Source organism: Tursiops truncatus, chromosome 4, assembly GCF_011762595.2.
Source record: "Tursiops truncatus isolate mTurTru1 chromosome 4, mTurTru1.mat.Y, whole genome shotgun sequence".
Lineage (NCBI taxonomy): Eukaryota > Metazoa > Chordata > Mammalia > Artiodactyla > Delphinidae > Tursiops > Tursiops truncatus.
In genome coordinates, this window is record NC_047037.1 from 77,160,274 (window position 1) to 77,180,482 (window position 20,209).

Genomic DNA, 20,209 nt, shown 5'->3' on the forward strand with positions numbered 1-20,209 from the left:
TAATAGGGCAGTATCAATTATTAGATTACTCAATATGCTGGTCTTTTTTTCCCCCTACCCACTGTATGGCCACATTTTCCCCAGCTCCTCATGATTGACTCATGAGGTCTGGCTGAAATTACTATACATGGGTAGCCCAGAGTTTTTGGCCATATTCTTCTGTTTTCAATAGGGCTGATTAACTTAAAGGATTTTTTTTGTTGTTGCTAAAAATTTTTAAATATATGGAAGTTAATTTGCTTTAATTTTTTTAAAACCGCAGTAAATATTCAAGATAGATATGAGTAGATACAAAACACTTATAAAGAAATTTGGTTATAGCCCGGACACAGTCATTCTGGAAATTTATGATAAAGAAATAATGCTAAATACAAAAGAGAAACAAAAACCTCTATTGATAAAATTATTCAGTATAGTTTAAGTTATAGATAAAAATTGGAAACCAGCTCTCCTTTACAATTTAGCATAAACTTTTAGGTACACTGTGGTATATATTACATAACAGAGTATTATAATCTTTAAAAATGTTTTTGAAATGCTTGTTGAAACTTATAAAATATCTATGATGTGTTTCGCTTAGCTCTTGTTGCATAAAAACCACTCCAAATGTTAATAATGTAAAATAACAATCATTTTATTATGCTTACAGATTCTGTGGGCAAGGACTTAGACTAAGGCAAGGTGGGGATATTATATCCATGATGTCTGTGGCATTAGTCAGGAATGCTTGAATGGCTAGGGGCTTGGAATCTTTTCGAGGCTTCTTTTTTTTTTTTTTTTTTTAAGAAGATGTTGGGGTTAGGAGTTTATTATTTATTTTTGCTGTGTTGGGTCTTCGTTTCTGTGTGAGGGCTTTCTCTAGTTGTGGCAAGCGGGGGCCACTCTTCATCGCGGTGCGCAGGCCTCTCACTATCGTGGCCTCTTGTTGCAGAGCACAGGCTCCAGACGCACAGGCTCAGTAGTTGTGGCTCACAGGCCCAGTTGCTCCGCGGCATGTGGGATCTTCCCAGACCAGGGCTCGAACCCGTGTCCCCTGCATTAGCAGGCAGATTCTCAACCACTGCGCCACCAGGGAAGCCCCTTTTGGAGGCTTCTTTACTCACATGGCCTGGGCTAGAATGATGCAAAGGTTGAGCTCAGTTGGGACTGTCAATGGTGCCTTCTTTAGAAGGCTTGGGCTTCCTCATAGCATGGTGGCCATTTTTACATAGTGGCTCAGGGCTTCAAAATGTCTGGCAAGTGATTTTGAAAATGGGATGGAAGCAATATTTATGCTGCTTTGGTGTTATTGCAATGGAGATTTTACTTTGTTTTGTTTTTGGAAGCAACATTCCAGTGTCCAGTCACAAGCTTTCTGTATGTCAAGAGGCAGTTGTAGTAGAACACTGATCTTATAACAATGTGCTCTTCAGTTCAACAATTGATCGGCAGTAGTCTTCTGATTCTGTTTCTAACAGTAGCAAAGTTGTCTGCTTCCCTGGTATGTCTGTTTGGTGGCCTTATTCTGAAAGTCATACCTGTAGGCCAAGCTTAGAGTTTACGTCTCCATCTTTCAATGACTTGATAAGCACCTAGTTTCTTGTATTAAGTCACTTTCTGCATAATATAAATGGAATGGTTTGTTTCCTACAACTGCTTCCTGATTACAATGATGTTTTATCTCAGCTGTAGTGCTCTATGCCATTTAGAGAAAATTCAACATTCTAAAAAATTCAACCTTAAAACAATAAGCAGATTAGAGCAAATGGGAAATTGTTATTCTTTATTTTACAGAAAGATTCTCAAATCTAAAAAAATTACAAGTTTCTTTAAATTAGCTGATTCTCTTGTATCTTTAAATCAGTATTTGATTTATTGTATATATTATATAGAGTAAGGTACAATAGTGATTTACTGAAAAATGGCTTATTGACTCCAGTTGAAATTGTTTTTAACATAGTCCTTGCCAAAGCTTTATAGTAGTATGTAAATGAAGATTTAATTTAATACTTGATAGTCTTGTTAAACTTTTTAATATACCATACGATTCCTAGAAAATGAAAATTAGTATTATGCCTATGCCACAGAGGGTGATTCTATGGTGAAATAAATGTTCAACATAATACTAAATCAAAATAAGTATTGGATTTTAAAATTCATGAAAACAAATGAAATAAAAAGGCTTTGCTTTGAACTATATAAAATGTTGCCAGTATCAAACAGTTAGTTAAAATATATGAAAACCCACATAACTTTACCCTTGCTTACTTTTATAGTTCAGAGGTAACTCTTCTTTCCCTCCCTCCCTTATTTTTTTTGATTTGAATTTTATTTTATTTTTTTATACAGTAGGTTCTTATTATCTATTTTATACATATTAGTGTATATATGTCAATCCCAATCTCCCAGTTCATCACACCAGCACCCCAATACCTTTGCCCATTTTTTAAATCAGATTGTTTGATTTTTGTTACTGAGTTGTATGACCTCTTTATATAGTTTGAATATTATCCCTTATAAGATATATGATTTGCAAATATTTTCTCCCATTCTGTAGGGTGACTTTTCATTTATTGATGGTTTCATTTGTTGTGCAGAAGCTTTTTTAGTTTGATGTAGTTTAATTTTGCTTTTAGTGTCAAATCCAAAAAAAATAATGCTAAGACTGATGTCAAAGAGCATATTGCCTATGTTTTCTTCTAGAAGTTTTAAGGTTTCAGGTCTTACATTCAAGTCTTTAATCCATTTTGAGTTGCTTTTCTGTATGGTGTAAAACAGAGGTTAAGTTTCATTCTTTTGCATGTGGCTGTCCAGTTTTCCCAGCACCAGAATATTTTGAAAGAGAATACTTTCCCTATTGTATACTCTTGGCTTCTTTGTTGTAAATCAATTGACGATATATGCATAAATTTATTTCTGGGATCTCTCTTCTGTTCCATTGATCTGTGTCTGTTTTTGTGCCAATACCATATTGTTTTGATTGCTATAACTTTGAAACAGTTTGAAACCAGAAAATGTGATGCCTCTAGCTTTGTTCTTCTTTCTCAAGATTGCTTTGACTCTTTGGGGTCCTTCGTGGTTCCATACAAATTTTAGGATTGTTCTATTTCTGTGAAAAATACCACTGGAATTTTCATAGGGGGTTGCATTAAATCTGTATGGACGTTTAAAAAATATTAGTTCTTCCAATCCATGAGCACAGAATATCTTTCCATTTATTTGTGTTTTATTCAGTTTCTTTCATTAACATCTTATTTTCAGTGTCTAGATCTTTCAACTCCCCAGTAAAATCTATTCCTGGATATTTTATTCTTTTCTTAATTTCTCTGGTAATTTGTTGTTGGTGTATAGAAAGGTAATTGACTTTTTTGTTTGTTTGTTGCGGTATGCGGGCCTCTCACTGTTGTGGCCTCTCCCATTGCAGAGCACAGGCTCCAGACGCGCAGGCTCAGCGGCCATGACTCACGGGCCCAGCCGCTCTGCGGCATGTGGGATCTTCCCGGACCGGGGCACGAACCCGTGTCCCCTGCATCGGCAGGCGGACTCTCAACTACTGCACCACCAGGGAAGCTGGGCAATTGACTTTTTAAAATTTTTTTTTGGTACGCGGGCCTCTCACTGTTGTGGCCTCTCCCGTTGCGGAGCACAGGCTCTGGATGCGCAGGCTCAGCGGCCATGGCTCACGGGCCTAGCCGCTCCGCAGCATGTGGGATCTTCCCGGACCGGGGCACGAACCTGTGTCCCCTGCATCGGCAGGTGGACTCTCAACCACTATACCACCAGGGAAGCCCACAATTGACTTTTATATATTGATTTTCTGTCTTGGAATTTTGCTGAATTTGTTGATTAGTTCTAACAGTTTTTGGTGGAGTCTTTGTGGTTTTCTGTAAAGATTATGTCATCTGCAAATAGAGAAAGTTTTACTTCTTCTATTCTGATTTGGATGCCCTTTATATTTCTTGCCTTATTGCTCTGGCTAGAACTTCCAGTATTATGTTAAATGAAAGTGGCAAGAATGGGCATCCTTGTCTTATTCCTGATCTTGGAGGAAAAGCTTTCAGCTTTTCACTTCTAAGTACGGTGTTAGTTGTGGCCTTGTCAATTTATGGTCTTCAGTATGTGTTGAGGCACATTCCCTCTATGCTCTCTTGGTTGTGAATTTTTATTAAAAACAGATACTGAATTTTGTCAAACGTTTTTCCTGCATCTATCAAGATGATCATATAATTTTTCTTCATTTTGTTAATATGATATATCACATTAATTTGCATATGTTGAAACATGCTTTCATCCCTGGAATAAATTCTACTTGATCATAAGATCCTCTTAATGTACTGCTGAATTTGGTTTGATAATATTTTGTTGAGGATTTTGTATCTATGTTCATCAGTGATATTAGCCTGTTATTTTCTTCTCTTGTAGTGTCCTTTTCTGGTTTTGGTATCAGGGTAATATTGGCCTTGTAAAATGAGTTTGGAAGTGTTCCCTCCTCTTTATTTTTTGGAAGAATTTGAGAAGGAGTGTTGTTAATTCTTTTAATGTTTGGTAGAACTGACCAGTGAAGAGGTGTTTGATTACTAATTTAATCTCTTTACTAGTAACTGGTCTGTTCAGATTTTGTATTTCTTCATGACTTGGTCCCAGAAGGTTGTATCTAAGAATTGATCTATTTCTTCTAGGTTCTCCAAATTATTGGCATACAATTTCTCATAGTAGAATGTTACGATTCTTTGTATTTTTGTGGTACCAGTTGTAACGTCTCCTCTTTCATTTCTGACTATTTATTTTAGTCCTCTCTTCTTTGAATCTGGCTAAAGGTTTGTATATTTTGTATTTTCAAAAACCAGCTCTTTGATCTTTTCTACTGTCTTTTTAGTCTCTATTTCATTTATTTCTGTTCTGATCTTTATTTCCTTCCTTCTACTAATTTTGGGCTTCATTTGTCCTTCTTTTTTCCAGTTCCTGAGGTATATTGGGTTGTTTGAGATTTTGTTTCTTAATGTAGGCATTTATCACTATGAACTTCCCTCTTAGAACTGCTTTTGCTGCATACCGTAAGTTTTGTTATATTGTATTTCCATTTTCATTTGTGTCGAGATTTTTAATTTTTCTTTTGATTTCTTATTTGACACATTAGTTGATTTTCTGTCTGGATGAACTGTCATTTGATGAAATTGGGATATTCCCCTACTATTTCTACTGTTGTCTATTTCTGCCTCTATAACTCTTAATATTTATTTATTTATTTTTAAGTTGGGCTGGCCAAAAAGTTCATTCAGGTTTTTCCATAAGCTGTTACGGGGAAAACCCAAATGAACTATTTGGCTAACCCAATAAAACCATTCAAGCCACTCTTTGTCTTTTCATTGAATAATTTAGTCCATTTGTATTTAGAGGAACTATTGATAGGTATGAACTTACTGCCATTTTGTTAATTGTTTTCTGGCTGTTTATAAGTGCTGTTTCTTTCTTTTCTTGCTCTCTTCCTTTGTGATTGGATGCTTTCCTGTAGTGGTATGATTAGATTTCCTTTCTCTTTTATGTATATAATACAAGTTTTTGCTTTGTGGTTACTATGAGGCTTATATAAACCATTATTTTAATTCCTTAAAACTTGATGTATTTTTTGACACATAACATTGTACCTCTGTGTCCATGGGTTCCACATCCATGGATTCAACCAACCACGGAACCCTCAGGTATGGAGGGCCAACCATACTATGACATTTTATAGAAAGGACTTGAGCATCTGCAGATTCTGGTATCAGCATGGAGTCCTAGAACCAATCCCCCAGTGATACCAAGGAACAACTGTATTAGTTTTAGGTATACAAACATATTTATAACAGTCTGTTTTAAGTTCATAACAACTTAAGTTCAAATGCATTCTGAAGCTGTATATTTTTACCCTCCCTCCCAAATTTTGTATTTTTGGCATCATAATTTACATCTTTTTATCTTGTGTATCCTTTAAGAAATTATTTTAGCTATAGTTATTTTTACTACTTTTGTCTTTTAGCCTTCATACTAGATTTATAACTGATTTACCCACCTCCATTACAACATTAGATTATTCTTAATTCTACTATATATTTACTTAGTGAGATTTATACTTTCATATGTTTTCCTGTTACTAATTAACACCCTTTTGTTTCAAATTAAAGAAATCCCTTTAATAACTTTTTCAAGGCCAGTCTAGTGGTGATGAACTCTTTCTGCTTTTGCTTGTTTGGAAAACTCTTTATCTCTACTTCAATTCTGAAGAACAACTTTTCTGGGTAGAGGTTACTTATTTGGCAGGTTTTTTTCCTTCTTTTAGCACTTTGAATATATCATGCCACTCCATGATGGCCTACAAATTTTCTGCTAATCTGCTAATAGTCTTATGGGAAATTCCATTGTAGATAACAAGTTGTTTTTCTCTTGTTACTTTTAAGGTTCTGTCCTTGTCTTTAACTTTGGACAATTATGTGTCTTGATATAGGTCTCTTTGGATTTATCTTATTTTGAACTTTCTGGGCTTCCTGGATCTAGATGTCTGTTTCCTTCCCCAGATTACGGAAGTTTTCAGCCAGTATTTCTTCAAATAAGTTTCTTCCTTTTCTCTTTCTTCTCCATCTGGGATCCCTATAATGCAAATACTGGTCCACTGGATGTTGTCCTATAAGTCCCCTAAGTAATCTTCACTCTCTTTTTTTTTCTGATTATATGTAATCCACTCTCCTGTCTTACAGTTCACTGATCCTTTTCTGCTCCATCCAGTCTGTTGAATGCCTCTATTTTTCTGTGCAGTTATTGTATTCTTCAGGTTTGTGATTTCTTTTTGGTACTTTCATATATTTTCTATCTCTTTGTTTAAATTCATTGTTCAATGCATTGTTCTTATTTTGAACACTTTATCAGGTAAGTCACTTATCTCTGTTTCACTAAGTTCTGTTTCTGGAGTTTACCTTTTTCTTTTGTTTGGATTATGTTCCTCCTTCTTTGTTTTCCTTGTGTTGGTTTCTACACAATAGACAAAGCTGTGGCCTCCCCCAGGCTTGATGGAGTGGCATTTTACAGGAGGTGACCCTTAGCATTCAGCCTGGCATGAGCTCTTGGTAGTCTCTAAATCCTTTGTGATTGTCCAAGCTCATTTTTGTTCTTAGTGGCTCCCAGTATTTGAGAGTATGCCAAGACCTGTTTCCGCATGGGTATTTTCTCATTCATCCAATGTTTAGAAGTTAATCAGCTACTTCTGGACATCTTTCAGAGGAAATTGCTCCATTTAGAGCTTTAGATTTGGTGTATCAGTGGGAGGAGGTGAGTTCAAAAGTCTGCTATGTTGTCATCTTGGACCATAACTTGAAATAACAAAAAATTGTAACATTAAAACACCAGTATATCCTGATTGATGATGAAGAAGCAAACTGACACCTTACCCTGCACCACATAAGTAAGTGTTCACTTCAAGTCCCATGTTAAGAGTGGGAAGAGTGTGTGTGTGTGGGTGAACCCACAGTGTATGCTGAGAAACAAATAAGAAAGAAGTTAGTCTATCTAAATAGTCTCCAAAGAGATGAGATCTTGTGTTGCTAAATTGCTCATTGCTTAACAAAATGTTGTAATTCCTGAAATTTGCAAAACTAATGTCTAAAGATATAATAATCATGTGGGTAAAATCATCCCCCCTCTCCCAGTATGAACAAATTTACCTCAACTTTGAAAAAGCTTATGAGTTTTTTGTTTCTTTGAAACACCTGCTGTAATTTACATTCAGTGAGCCAGTTCTTCAAATTCTGAACTTCCTTGTAAAACACTTGCAAACCAATAATCACTTCTTAATGTTTTTGTGTCTGAATATTCCTTTCACAATGAACTGTACATACAGTATATATTTTCTAAGTCATGTGAAAACTTATAATGAATAATTTGAATCTATTCCTTTTGAGGGGGAAATATCCTAATACGTTGAGTTTAAATTGTTTGGTTAAAAAGATTAAGACTGAGTTTTATTATTGTATATACTATGCAATGTTATGCTCTAACAGTGTTCTCTGGATACTGTAGTATCCATCTCCAATTTACTTTTCTTTAAAATAACTTTTAATTTTAAAATTTTAGCTTAATTCCCTCAGAGTCCCACCTCCCATTTAGACAGAGTGTTAACATTTTCTTTGAGTATCCTTCCAGAATTAATCTAATCATTTTTCAAAAGAAGTGGAAGCACATTTCACAATATTTTGTACCTTAGTATTTTTTCCATTTCACACTGTGCCTTGGAGGCCATTCCATATAGATATACATAATTGTTTTTAGTATAGTATAATAGTTTACAAAGGAAAAAAGTATCCATTTTTAGGGCTATATAACAATTAATTTGACTATTTTCTTATTAATGAACATTAGGCTTTCAGCATTTACTATTTCAAAACAAACTTTAATGACCGTAGTAATACTTCTTTGTACACATGCATGATTATATCTGTAGAATGAATTCTCAGAATTGAAATTGCTTGGCAAAAGAATATGCATTTTAAGTTTTGATTGCAAATGGTTTCCAAAAATGGTTAACCAATTTACATTCACACCAACAGTATATGAGAACTCCAGTCTCCCAACATTTTCACTAACATTTTGCTTTATACAATTCTTTGATATTTGTTGATCTAATAGGAAAAATACTGTTTTAATATTCATTTCTTTAATAATGAGTGTTGGACACCTTTTTATTCTAAAGACACTTATATTTCTTTGTGAACTACCAGTACTTAACCTTTGTAAATTTGTCCAGTGTTTTCTTCCATTTCTTGTTTATGTATGAGCACTTTGCACATTATAGAAACTAGTCTTATTTGTCAAGTTATTGCAGACTGTCATTTGTATTTTTTCTATATTTTTATATAATCAAATTTATCAACTTTTTTGTTTTGTTTTTACATGGGTATTGAATTTTATGCCATCTTTAGCAAAGCCTAAATATTTCTCATGTTTTCTTCTAGCACTTTTCATGGTTTTTCTCTATACATTTATATTTTTATCATCTAGAATTTATTTTGGCTTAAGGAGATTACTTTTCTGATGCCCGGTTACTCATCCCCAAAACATTTATTAAATGACCTATCTTTATTTATTGAATGGCCTACCTGATTTTCAAGACTACTTATTTACAATGACAAAATTTATGTATGCATTTGGGTCTCTTTCTGAATTTTCTGCTTTGTTCTACTGATTGAACTTTCTATACATCAGTACCAAAATTGGTATAATTATTAGTAGATACATAATATATTTTAAACAGTAATTTAATACTGTATTTAACTATCTGGTGGGGCTAGACCAGATAGTTATGACTTGTTTTTCAGAATTTTCCTGGCTATCTTACATGTTGACATTTTCAGATGAATGTTAAAATCACCTTTTACTCCTCTGAAAAATCAGTAGATTTTTCTACTGTTATTTTCAGTAGAATTATTTATTTCTAAAGTATAAAATGTACACCAATTTCAAGTCTTCTTATCCAAAAGGAAGAAAGCAATGTATGTCTTATCATTAATTCAAGTCCTTTAAATGTTCTTTAATAGAGGTTAAAATCATTTTCACATAGATCCTATGGATTCAAGTTTATTACTACATATTATCTTTTTGATAGCATTATAAACGTGGTTTTCCCCATTTTAAAGTTGATGTTTGTTTATTTACTACTGGGGTATGAATCTGTAATCAGCCACATCACTGAATACTCACTATTTTTATTAGTTTTCAGTTGATTCTCTTGAGATTTCAGGTATAAAATTTTATCCCCTGTAAGTATAATACTTTTTATTGCATTCTTTTGAATACATATACATAATATATCTTTTATATAATTTCATTGGCTAGAACTTAAAATGTAAGCTAACAGTCTACAGATGGTAAACTCTTAATTTTTGGATGTCTGAACAAGTCATTGCTCCCCTTCATTCTTGGATGATAGATTCTTATTTGACAATTACATTCCTCAGCACAGGTTGAGATATAATTGACATACTGCACATATTTAAAATTGACAACCACTAATCTGTTCTTAATCTCACAGTAAAAATAATAAATATATCCATCACCTCTGGTCAGTTTTCTCATTTCTATTTGTAATCCCTCTATCCTGCCTCTCCCTATTGGCGCTCTACTCTCAACAACCACTGATGTACTTTCTGTTACTATACATTAATTTACATTTCATAGAATTTTATATTAGAGCATCATACAACTTATACTTGATTTTGTCTGGCTTCTTTTACTCACTATGATTAGTTTGAGATTCCACCATGTTGTTGTATGTATTAAGAGCTCATTTCTTTTTATCGCTGAGGAGTATTTGACTGTATGGATATGCCACAATTTGCTTAACTATTTTCCTGCTGATGAATATTTGGGGTGTTTCCAGTCATCAATTATCTTTTAAAGAGATTTACAAACTAAGTAAGTAATTGTTTTTACTTACTCATGCATTTACCATTTCCAGTGCTCTTCATTTCTGTGTAGATCTAGATTTCCCTCTGGTATTATTTTCCTTTCTTTCCAGAAGGACTTCCTATAATATTTCTTGTAGTGCTGATTTTCTAGTGCTGGATTCTTTTAGCTTTTGGGTCTGTAATATATTTTACCTTCATTTTTCAATGATATTTTGTCAAGTATAGAAATGTAGATTGACAATTTCTTTCAGTACTTTAAATATGTTCTTCCACTGTCTTCTAGCTTGTATAATTTGAGGAGAAGTCTGCTGTTATTTGTTCCTCTATATGTTAATATATATATATATTTTTTTGGCTGGCTGGTTTTTTATGACTTGATTATGATGTGCTTTGGCGTAATTTTCTTCATGTTTCTTATGCTTGAAGTTCATTGAATTTTTTTGATCTGTGGATTTACATGTTCATCAAATTAGAAAGATTTTTGGCATTAGTTTTTCAAACATTTTTTCTGTCCCATCATTTCTTTCCTCTCCTAGGAATCCTATTGCATGTTTATTAGGCAACTTGAAGTTGAACAATAGATTGCTCATTCTCTGTTCACTGATTTTGGTCTTTTTCTTCCTTTGTGTCATTTTGGATGGTAAATCTTTGATTTCAGTAATGTTTTCTTTTTCAGTGTCAATTCTGATGTTAATCCCGTCCAGTGTATATTTCATCTCATATGTATTTTTCACTTCTAGAAGTTTAATTCAGGTCTTTTTTATATTTTCCATGTCTCTTCTTAACATGCTGGTGCTTTCCTCTATCTCCTTGAATATATGAGGTATAGATCTTCGAGTTATGAGGGGGTTAAGTCCCAATAAAGCCATCATAAATTGAATATATCCTATGTCGAAAATGCATTTAATACACCTAACCTACCAAACATCATAGCTTAGCCTAGCCTACCTTAAATATGCTCAGAACACTTATATTAGCCTACAGTTGGGCAAAATAATTTAACACGAAGCCTATTTTATAATAAAGTGTTGAATATCTCATGTAATTTATTGAATACTATGCTGACAGTAAAAAACAAAATGTTAGTATGGGCACTGAATGATTAGAAGTGTATCAGTTGTTAACCCTCATGATGATGTGGTTGACTGGGAGCTGTGGCTCACTGTTGCTGCCCAGCATCACAAGAGAGTATTGTACTGCACATTTCTAGCCTGGGAAGAGATCAAAATTCAAAATTTGAAGTATGGTTTCTACTGAATGTGTATTGCATTTGCATCATCATAAAGTTGAAAAACTGTAAGTTGAACCATTGTAAGTCAAGGATCATCTGTATATTTACAATAGCTGATTTAATGTCCTTGTCCACTAATTTTATCCTGTGTGTCACTTCTGGGTCAGTTTCTACTGACTGATATTTTGTCTTTATCAATTGTATTTTCCATTTATCATGGATTGTATTTTCCTGTTGACATGGTATCATTGCCTGGATGCCTGTGTTATTAAGTGCTATTTGTTTTCTATTCTTTAGATATTGATTTTTGTTCCAGGGCACAGTGTTTTTTAGAAATGGTACAGTTTTTTGCTTTTTATTTTGAAATAAATATATAACCACACCAAGTTCCCAAAAAGTATACAGGATAGCAGTATAGCTTGTGGATAAGTGAAATGAATGGCAGTAGTAATACAAGTAACAGGAGGGAGAAATTAGGAATATTTTGTTACTATAAGATACTTTCACTATCCATGAAGCAGTACAGTATTATTTAAAAGTGGACTTGTATCTGTTGTAAATGTATATTGCAAACTTTAGGGCAACTGCTAAAAAAAAAAGTAAAAAAGAAGTATAATTGATAAGCTAAGAAAGAAGAGGAAAAGGAATCATATAAAATGCCCAATTCAAACCACAAAAAGAAGAAATAAGTGGAAGAAGAAAACAGAAACAAAGAAGAAGGGAAATGAATAGAAAGTAACAACTGTGGTAGACATTATTCCAACTATATAACCACTTTAAATGTCAATTGTCTAAATACATCAATTAAAAGACAGACTATCAAAGTGATTCAAAAAATGGGACCCAGGGCTTCGATGGTGGTACAGTGGTTGAGAGTCCGCCTGCCGATGCAGGGGACATGGGTTCGTGCCCCGGTCTGGGAGAATCCCACATGCTGCAGAGCGGCTGGGCCCGTGAGCCATGGCCGCTGAGCCTGCGCATCCGGAGACTGTGCTCCACAGCGGGAGAGGCCACAACAGTGAGAGGCCTGCGTACCGCCAAAAAAAAAAAAAGGGACCCAACTTTATGTTGTCTACAAGAAATTTAAGGATACATATATAGATTAAAAGTAAACAGATAGAGAAAGATATACCACCCTAACATTAATCAATAGATTAATAGCTGTGTGTGTATATATATATATATATATATATATATATATATATATATATATATATTTGCTTTAGGATGGTGAGGAACATTGTTAGACCAGTGACCCCATAAGCATTGGCCCAATGCCCCCCATAAGCATTGGCCCGATGCCATACTTCATTTGTTGTGAAATGAGTTCCTTGATGAAAAGTAATGCTATGCAGAATATCATAATAAGGCATTCTGTTAGCCCATGGATAATAGTTCTAGTAGAAGCATTCCATTCAGGGAAGGCAGATCCATATCCAGTGTAAGTGTCTATTCTAGTAAGAACAACATGCTGTTCCTTCCATGATGAAAGTTCAGGGTCATCAACCTGCCACCAGGTAACTGATCACCTGAGACATGGTGCCATATTGGAGACAGTGTTGATTTTTGCTGTTGTCATAATGGGCACTCAACAGTGGTTGTAGTCAAGATGACCTTGGTGAGTGGAAGTCCATGTTGCTGAGCCTTTGCATAACCTGCATCCCTGCGACCATGGTTACTCTGTTCATGAGCACATTTGGCGATGACAGGGTGGCTGGGAAAGAAGCTGACTGGTATCCACAGAATGGGTCGTTCTATCTACTTGAGTGTTAAAATGCTCCCCAGCTGAGGTCACCCTTTGGTAAGCATTCACATGGGACAAAAACCTTCCTATATACTAGCAACAGAATTTGAAATTAAAAGCAATTAACATTTACACTAGTATCCTGAAAAATAAAATACTTAGGTATAAATCTAACAAAGCATGTTATATAAATCTAACAAAATATGTGCATGATCTATATGAAGAAAACTATAAAATTACAAAAATTCCTTACTGATAAAAGAAACTGAAGAACAAATAAATGGAGAGAGATTCCATGTTCATGGATAGGAGGGCTCAATCCTGTCAAGCCATCACTTCTTCCCAACTTGATCTATAGATTCAACACAATCCCAATAAAAATTCCAGCAAGTTACTTTGTGGATGTTGACAAACTGATTCTAAAGTTTATATGGAGAGGACAAAGACCCAGAATACCCAATAGGATACTAAAGGAGAAGAACAAAGTCTTAGGACTGACGCTACTTGACTTTAAGACTTATTATAAACCTAAAGTAGTGAAGACAGATGATATTGGTAAAAAGATAAATATATCATTGGAATGAAATAGCCTAGAAACAGATTCAACAAATATAGTTAACTGATCCTTGACAAAGGAGCAAAAGCAATACAATGGAGAAAAGATAGTCTTCTCAACAAATGGTACTGGAACAACTAGACATATACATACATAAAAAACAAATCTAGACAGACTTTACACCCTTCACAAAAGTTAACTCAAAATTGATCATAGTCCTAAATGTTAAATACAAAATTGTAAAACTACTAGAAGAGAACATAGGAGAAAATGTAGATGACTTTGGTGTTACATCTAAAAAGACATTATCAAACACAAAGGCACAATCCATGAAAGAAAGATTGGTAAGTTTGACTTCACTAAAATTGAAAACTTCTACTTTGTAAAAGACATTATCAAGAAAATGAGAAGGCAAGCCGCAGACTAGAAGAAAATGGTTGCAAAATATATATCTGATAAAGGACCGTTAACCAAAATACACAAAGAACTCTTAAAATTCAACAAAAAGAAAACAACCTGACTAAAAAATGGGCAAAAGATCTAAACAGATACCACACCAGAAGATAGATGGCAAATGACCACACAAAAATATTTTAAATTTCAAATCAAAACAAGAATGAGAAACCACTACACAGCTATTAGAATGGCAAAAATCTAAGACACTGTCAACACCAAATGCTAGAATGGATGTGTAACAACAGGAACTCTCATTGATGGTGGGAACGCTAAATTGATTGTGGAAAGACAGTTTGCTAGTTTCTTAAAAAGCTAAACATAATTTTACCATATGATCAGCAATCATACTCCTTGGTATTTACCCAAAGAGGTTAAACTTATGTCCATACAAAAGCCTGAATGGATGAATAAACTGTGGTACATCCAGACAATGGAATATTATTCAGTGCTGAAAAGAAATGAGCTATCAAGCCATGAAAATAACATAAAGGAAACTTAGTTACATATTACTAAAGGAAGGAAGTCAATCTGAACAGACTGCATACTGTATGATTCCAACTGTATGATAGTCTCAAAAAGGCAAAATTATGGAGACAGTAAAAAGATCTGTGGTTGCTAGCAGTTACGGGGGAAGGAGGGATGAGCAGGGTGATGCAAGATTTTCAGAGCAGTAAAACTATTCTGTATTACACTGTAATGTATTATAATGATGGATACGTGTCATTATACATATGTTAAAACATCAAGTGTAAGCCCTATTGCAAACTATGGATTTGGGGAGATGATGATGTATTCATATAGGTTCATCAGTTATAACAAACGTACCGTTCTGGTGGAGGATGTTAAGAGTGGGGAAGGCTCTCGGGCGGGGGAGGGAAGGGGAATACGCAATATGTAAAATTGCTTTAAAACATTAATTATATTAAAAATATGAAAAGGGAACCCTCATACACTGTTAGTGGGAATGTAAATTGGTGCAGCCACTGTGGAAAATGGCATGAGGGTTTCTCAAAAAACTAAAAATAGAACTACCATATGAACGAGCAATTCCACTCCTAGGTAGATATCCAAAAAAAAACCCAAAACACTAATTTGAAAAGATACATGCACCCCAATGTACATAGCAGCATTATTTACAATTGCTAAGATATGGAAGCAACTTAAGTGTCCATCGACAGATGAATAGATAAGGAAGATGTTATATATATAAATATATATATATAAAACACACACCCATGCACACACACAGTGGAATACTACACAGCCATAAAAAAATTTTGCCATTTGCTGCAACATGGTTTGTCTTGGAGGGCATTTGCTAAATGAAGTCAGTCAGACAAAGACAAATACTGTATGATATCACTTATATGTGCAATCTAAAAAATACAACGAACTAGTGAATATAACAAAAAGGAAGCAGACTCAGATACAGAGAACAATCTAGTGGTTACCAGTGGGGAGGTGGGAGGGGCAACATAGGGGTGGGGGAGTGGGTGTTATAAACTATTGGGTGTATTATAGGCTACAAGGATGTATTGTACAACACAGAGGATATAACCAATATTTTGTAATAACTAAATTGGGTATAACCTTTAAAAATTGTATAAAAAGTAAAAAAAAAAAATATATATATATATATGTATGTTATTTTTAAAAGTGTACAGGGAGTTTCCATGTACCCTTCACCCATTTCCCCATCACTAATATCTTGCATAACTATAGTTTAAAATCAAAACCAAGATGACATTTGTACAATTCACAGAGCTTACTCAAATTTGTCAGTTTTAGATGTACTTATTTGTATGTATGTGTAGTTCCAAATAATTTTGTCACATGTGTCAATTTGGGGAACTACCACTATAATCAAGATTCAGAACTGTTCCATCATCAACAGGATCTCCCGTGTTACTTCTTTATAGCCACACTAGTCCTTCCCTCACCCATTCCTAACTTTTGGCTAACACTAATCAGTTTTCCAGCTCTATAATTTTATTTCAAGACTGCTATATAAATGGATTCATATAGTACTTAACCTTTTAAGATCAGCTTTATTTCACTCAGTGCAATTATCTTGAGATCCATACAAGTTGTGAATATCAACAGTTTGTTCTCTTTTATTGCTGAATAGCATTTAATGGTATAAGGTGCCACATTTTGTTTAACCATTCACCAGTTGAAGGACATGTGGGTTGTTTCTAGCTTTTGGCTATTACAATTAAAGCTGCTATGAAATCTATATATAAATTTTTGAGTGAAGATCACTTTTCATTGTGTAGAACAGGGGTCCCCAACCCCCAGGTACCAGTCCATGGCCTGTTAGGAACCAGGCCACACAGTAGTAGGTGAGCGGCGGGCGAGCCAGTGAAGCTTCATCTGCCACTCCCCATTACTCCCCATCCCTCGCATTACTGCCTGAACTATCCCCTCCCCTCATCTGTGGAAAAATTGTTTTTTCCCACGGTTTCCACGAAACCGGTCCCTAGTGCCAAAAAGGCTGGGGACTGCTGCTCTAGAGTAAGTACCCAGGAATGGGATTGTTAGATAATAGAGTAATTGTGTTTTAACTTTATAAGAAAATGCCAATCTTTTTTCTACAATGCTTATACCATTTTGCATTCCCACCAGCAGAGTATGAGAGTTTCAGTTGATCTGTGTTATCCTCATCATCACTTCGTTTTTGCCAGTATGCTTAATTTTAGCCATTCTAATGCGTATTTAGTGGCATTCCATTCTTGTTTAAATTTGCATTCCTCTAGTGGCTAATGATGTTGAATATCTTTTCATGTGCTTATTTGCCATCTATCTTCTTTGGCAAAGAGTCTTTTCAAGTAGTTTGCCCATTTTTTTTTAAAGGAAATATTTCATTTTGGAATAATTTTACATTTAGAGGAAAGTAGCAAATAGAATACATAAATTTCTCATTCTCCTTTCCCAGTGTCACCTTGGTGCACTACTATTGGCTGAACTCTAGACTTCATTCATATTTCACCAGTTTAAAAAATTTTTTTCCTACAGTTTTTATTGAGGTGAAATTCATATAAAACCATTTTAAAATGTACAGTTCAGTGGCATTTAGTACATTCACAATGTTGTGCAACAACTACCACTATATAGCTCCAAAACATTTTCATCACCACAAAAAACAGCACTGACCCATTAAGCAGTCACTGCCCACTCTACTCTTCCCTAGCCACTGATGACCATCAATCTGCTCTCTGTTTCTAAGGATTTACTTATTCCGCATATTTCATATAAATGGAATCATACAATATGTGGCCTTTTGTCTGGCTTCTTTCACTTCATGTAATGTTTTTGAGGTTCATCTACGTAGCATGAATCAGTAATGCCTTTTTAAGATAAAATATTTTAAGATTGTAAAATACACATAAAATTTACCATCTTAACCAATCTTAAGTGTACAACTCAGTGGTATTAAGCACATTTGTACTGTGCACCGGCCAGCTCCAGAACTCTTTTCACCTTGTAAAAATGAAACACATTACCCATTAAAAAATAACTCCCCATTTTCCTCTCCCCCAGCTCCTGGCAACCACAATTCTTTCTTTATCTATACATATCACTACTCTGGGTACCTCATGCAATTGGAATCGTACAATTTTTCTCTTTTTGTGACTGGCTTAGTTTACTTAGCATAGTATCCTCAAGGTTCATTCATGTTGTAGTGTATGTCAGAATTTCCTTCCTTTCTAAGGCTGAACAAATTCCACTGTATGTTTTACACATATTTTGTTTATCCATTCATCCACTGATAAACTGTGGATTAGGTTGCTTCCATATTTTAGCTATTGTCAATAATGTGTGTTTTCCATGGCAGCTGTACAATTTCACATTCCCACCAACAGTACACAAGGTTTCTAACTTCTCCACATCCTCGTCAACACATTATTTTCTGGTTTTATTTTTTAATGGTAGCCACCACCTATTGGGTATGTGATATTTCATTGTGGTTTTGATTTGCATTTCCCCGATGATTAGTGAGTTGAAGATCTTTTCATGTGCTTATTGGCCATCTGTATATCTTCTTTGGAGAAATATCTATATAACTTTTTCCCATTTTTAAATTGAGTTGTTTGTTATGGAACTTTAGGAGTTCTCTGAATATTGGATAGTAGAACCTTATCAGACATACGATTTGTAAATATTTTCCCTGTAGGTGGTCTTTTCACTTTCTTGATAATGTCCTTTGTGCAAAAATTTTTAATTTTGAAGTCCAATTTTTCTTTTGTTGCTTGTGTTTTTGGTGTCATATTTGAGAATCCATTGCCAAATTCAGTGTCATGAACATTTTCCCTTATGTTTTCTTCTAAGAGTTTTTTAGCTTTATCTCTTAAAGTTAAGTCATTGATCCATTTTTTTTTTTTTTTTTTGGAAGTGGTATGAGGTAGTGGTCCATCTCCAATATTTTGCATGTGGATTTCCGGTTGTCTCAGTATCATTTGTTGAAGAGACTATTCCCTGCCCCCCACCCCAAACCTCACTGAATTGTCCTGGTAACTTGTTGAAAATCAATTGGTCATAGATGTATGGTTTTATTTCTGGACTCTCAGTTCTATCATCGATCTATATGTCTATCTTTATGCCAATATCACACTGTTTTTTTTTTTTTTTTTTTTTTTTTTTTGCGGTATGCGGGCCTCTCACTGTTGTGGCCTCTCCCGTTGCGGAGCACAGGCTCCAGACGGGCAGGTTCAGCGGCCACGGCTCACGGGCCCAGCCGCTCCACGGCATATGGGATCTTCCCAGACCGGGGCACGAACCCATGTCCCCTGCATCAGCAGGCGGACTCTCAACCACTGCGCCACCAGGGAAGCCCCTATCACACTGTTTTGATATGTGTACCTATGCAGGAAGTTTTGAAATTGGGAAGTGTGAGTCTTCCAACTTTCTCCTTTTTTCAGTATTGTTTTATCTATTTTTGCTTTGTCATTTCCACATGAATTTTAGGATAAGCTTTTTCATTATTTAAAATGGCTATTGGTATTTTGGCTGTGACTGCATTAAATCTGTTAGATTGTTTTGGGTATGACTTAAACAATATTAAGCATTTCAATTCATGAACAAGGGATGTATTTTCACTTACATAGGTCTTCTTTAATTTCTTTTAGCAATGTTTTGTAGTTTTCAGTGTACAAGTTTTACATCTCCTTGGTTAAATTTATTTCTAGGTATTTTATTATTTGGGAGACTTACAAATGGAATTTTTTAAAATTTCTTTTTCAAAATTTTCATTGCTGATGTATAGAAATGCAGCTGATTTCTGTGTGTTTATCTTATACGCTGCAACTTTGCTAAATTATTAGTTCTAGTTCTTTTGTGGATTCTTTGGGATTTTCTGTATAGAGGATCATGCCATCTGCCACAGGGATAGTTTTACTTCTTTATTAATTTGGATGCTCTTTACTTATTTATTTTGCTTAACATCTCTGGCTAGAACTTCCAGTACAAAATAGAAGTGGTAAACAAAGGCATCCTTGTCTTGTTCTTGATCTTAATGAAGAAAGTTTTCAGTCTTTCACCCTTGAGTAGAATGACTGTGGGCTTATCATGAATGACTTTTATCAGTTTAAGGACGTTCCCTTCTATTTCTAGTTTTCTGAATTTTTTTGTTTTGTGTGGTTTTTTTTTTTGAATCATGAAACGGTATTCAATTTTGTCAAATCCTTTTTCTGCACCAATTGAGATGATCATGTGTGGGATTTTTCCTTCATTCTGTTAGTGTGGTTTTTTTACCTTTTTAATTTTCTTCTGTTGAACCACTCTTGTATTTCTGAGATAAATCTCACTTGATT

The 20,209-nt window shown here is 34.6% G+C and overlaps 1 protein-coding gene across 1 annotated transcript in view; it reads right to left on the reverse strand.

Moving 5' to 3' along the window:
- The window catches only part of STXBP5L (syntaxin binding protein 5L), a 374,070-nt gene that overhangs the window by 26,491 nt on the left and 327,370 nt on the right, over positions 1-20,209 (reverse strand). The gene's annotated exons all lie outside the window — the stretch shown is intronic.